The following is a 3,934-nucleotide window of genomic DNA, read 5'->3' on the forward strand; positions in this document are numbered from 1 at the left end:
CCTAAGATCTGTACTGTGGACATATTTAGAACAAAATCCTATGTTTTAATCGTTAAGATAACAGATGCACCCCTATGATTACATTCCTAGGGCTATCACACTTTTAATGTGTTTTTGTAATTAAGATGTTTTTGTATAGATAGTAGTAAAATACCACAATGATACCCAACAATATCATTAATTTTAGAAAGATCTCGCCATTACTCCCCAGGGCTTCCTTGAGATGGGTTTCCTCAAGTCTGAATAGCAGCTCATCTACTCTCTCATCTACTCCATATAACCTCAGAAGCACAAACCCACCTGAGTGACCTTGGGGAGATAGCTGGACTCTTGATAAGTCAGTTTCCTAACATAAAAATTAGGAAGATTAATAGTAATTTCTTCAAGTAGCAGTTGTCAATATTTATTTAGATAAAGCTTAAACGGGACCTACAAACAAGTGTGGTTCCTTCCCAGTGCTTAATAAATTAGAACTATTAGTATTATCTTAAATAGTAACAGTTTTAATGTAACGGCATACACCTATCCACATACAATTCACTCAAAATAATTCATCTTTGTGCATCATAATAGTATCAAGAGGACAACTGGCCTTGTTTAGTATATTATGTGTACCCACTGATCTGTATGTAAATTGGGGATTACAATAATGTTTACTTAATTTATTGATGGAAATAATTTAGACTTCTCTTTTGGATATTACTATTCTGAAACCATTTTATTATAAATGTACTCATTTTGCATCTTCCAAATTCCTTCAAATGTGTGCATCCATGTGCAGAGATTGCAAGGACCACATTTTCAGTTGTCTTCAGTAGGATTCTAAATGTGATTTTAGTTCTGCCAATCAGGTACATTCATAAAAGATATATGAACTTTAAACTTAGTTGCCAAATATATATATATATAATCATAACAGATTCAGATGATCCTAAGCCTTATAGAAATAAAGTACTAGTTTCCTGAAGACTAGAACTAACATAGCACTATATTTCCTTTCTCACAACAATGAAGACTCAATTTTGTGAATTTCCTTTGAGACCATTCTAGCAAGTTCATCTTAACATTTGCCTTTAGCTCTCTTGATAATTCCTTAAGCCACTCATTACTCTGTATTAAATAGATTTATGTTTAAATAGCTAGGGTGGATTCTGCTCTCAGAAACTTCACTTGATATACAAAGAGCATTTCCAGGTAACAGACTCTGAAAGCAGCAACAATCTGGGGTCAATTTATTAATCTGGTTAGATCTGAAGTCAACAAAAATTCCATTAGGCAATTAAATGCTGGTAGTCTACATTCACACATTAGGAAGTTAGAGCTTACCTAGAATTAAATGCCTACTAAAAGCAAGTTTGAATAAACTTAAATAATAAATGCAAAGCTAATACAGTAGCCTGGCTGCTTCCATATGCATTAGAGAGCTTAAAGAAAGAAAATGTAACTTTAATGTTTCAATCATCTTACAACAGAAGAGGTGACTTAGTCAGTTATTAAATCTTGATTCTAAAGATTGCTTAATTATAAAGTTGATTTAATTCACAAGCTCGCCATATGTCTTCTGTGAATGAATGTTAGGGTTTTGATTGTGAAAGAGTGATGACTGAGAATTAGAATGAGTCCTGAATTTAAAAGCACATCCCGACTGTCTTGTCAACAGAAGGATCCATCTTCCTCTGCCTCATGAAGTGGTTCAGGCATTGTTTAGAAATTCTGTAATTACCTCATAGAAAGGAGTTAACTTTAAATTTCTCCTTGTGTATGCATTCACCACTACTAGGCTATCTTAGGACCTATAGCATGTATCAGAATAACTGGGCATTAACCAGAAGATGGCAAGCATGCATAAACGAAGAAACAAAAAGTTTACATATTAAGAGTTTTACAAGATTTTGCTTATTTATTGATTTATTTATTTAAATACATTTTAGTTAATTTCAGAGAGGAAAGGAGAGGGAGAGAAGGCTAGAAACATCAATGATGAGAGAGAATCATTGATCGACTGCCTCCTGCATGCACCCTACTGGGGATGGAGCCTGCAACCAGGGCATGTACCCTAACTGGAAATCTAATTGTAACCTAAATTATTTCCATCAATACATTATAGAGGTTTAAATCAATACATTGATGAGATAGATAGGTTGAAATGCATTCAACACTTTCAAGCTATTTATTAATCTCCAAACTATATTCCCTAAAATATCCAGAAATAAATACATTGTCTTTTGTTATAATGAGGAAAAGAAGAATTGGGGTTGATAATGAAAGTGGGACATGCTGCTATTGAAGTCTCCCTGAAGCTTCCCTGATAGTGCCTTCCTTAAGTCTTGGAATGATGGAACCAAGTTATTGTATAGCTTCCAGAAGCCTGTGTAAAGTGATAATAAAAATGGTAATTCACAGAGATGTACCTTTATTATAGGAGATTAATCATGCAAGTGTAGAACAAAAATAAATGGGAAACCTACTGAGGTAATTTTTACTCAATAATAATAGCAATAACACTAGTAATAATAACAACAAATCTTATTAATGGAAGCCTGATTTGAATCAAAAAACTTTCATACAATCCAGATTTGTATCAGTTTCTGGAGAAAGGACACTTTCTGTGAAGCAAAGTGTCCTGTTGCAATTTATGAAAGACCCTGCAGTTTCACCCCACACATGCAATGAATCTCATGGTCAGTTTACAGTGGCTAATTACTTAAAAGAGCAACCAATGGCCAATGCTGAAGAATTTGAAAAACAAAATAAATAATGCAGTATCTATAATAATAAAAGCATAATATGCTAATTAGACCTGACAGCCTAACGACCTTCCAGACATCCTTCTGGACAACCTTCTGGACAAAGACAGAGCTGCAAGCCGCCAAGGCTGTGAGGGCCAAGCCCCTTGCATGAATTTTGTGCATCAGGCTTCTAGTTGAATTATAACCCCCAAAATAAAATTAATAATCATTAGTGCATACTGTTATAAATAATTGAATAATGAATTAAAAGTGGGAAAGGATTAACTTTCTATTTTTAAAATATATTTTTATTGACTTGAGAGAGAGAGGGAGAGAGAGAGAGAGAGAAAGAAAGAGAGAGAGAGAGGGAGAGAGAGACATCTATCAGCTGTTTCATGCACGCCCCGGACTGGGGATCAAGCTGGTAACTCAGGCGTGAGCCCTGACTGTAAATTGAACTGCAACCTCTTGATGCATGGGTTGATGCTCAACCAAATAGCCACACTGACCAGGACAAGAATTAACTTTCTTGCAAAAGAGCACTAATTAATACATGCAAAAGAAATAAAGAAAGTAGATAAGCACAATCTCAAAAACAGAAAAAAAGGGGTGAGGGAGGTTGAAGTAGGTAACGGTAGGATAAATGGTGATGGAAGTAGGCTTTGGGTAGCAAACACACAATGCAATATTCATGTGATGTATTACAGAATTGTACACGTGAAACCTATATAATTTATATAATGCTTGTCATCCCAATAAATTCAATACAATTTTTAAAAATAATGTATTGAAACATTAAATCACATTTTATTCATTGAGTTATTCTTAATTTAATAAATGTAATTATTCACCAAAAAGCTTCCACCAAACAAAAGCCTGGGGTCAGACGGCTTCACAGAGGAGTTTTACCAAACATTCAAAGAAGAACTAAAATCTATCCTCCTCAGACTATGCCAAAAAATTCAAGAGGAAGGAATACTTCTAAGCTCATTCTATGACACCAGCATCACCCTCAGCCCAAAACGAGATAAAGACAACACAATGAAAGAGAATTACAGGCCAATATCCCTCATGAACATAGATGCCAAAATCCTCAGCAAAATCTTAGCAACTCTGATCCAGCAGTACAACAGAAAGATCAAACTCCATGACCAAGTAGGATTTATCCCAGGGATGCAAGGATGGTACAATATCCGCAAATCAAT

The sequence above is a fragment of the Myotis davidii genome, unplaced genomic scaffold (genome assembly GCF_000327345.1).
Source record: "Myotis davidii unplaced genomic scaffold, ASM32734v1 scaffold297, whole genome shotgun sequence".
Classification (NCBI taxonomy): domain Eukaryota; kingdom Metazoa; phylum Chordata; class Mammalia; order Chiroptera; family Vespertilionidae; genus Myotis; species Myotis davidii.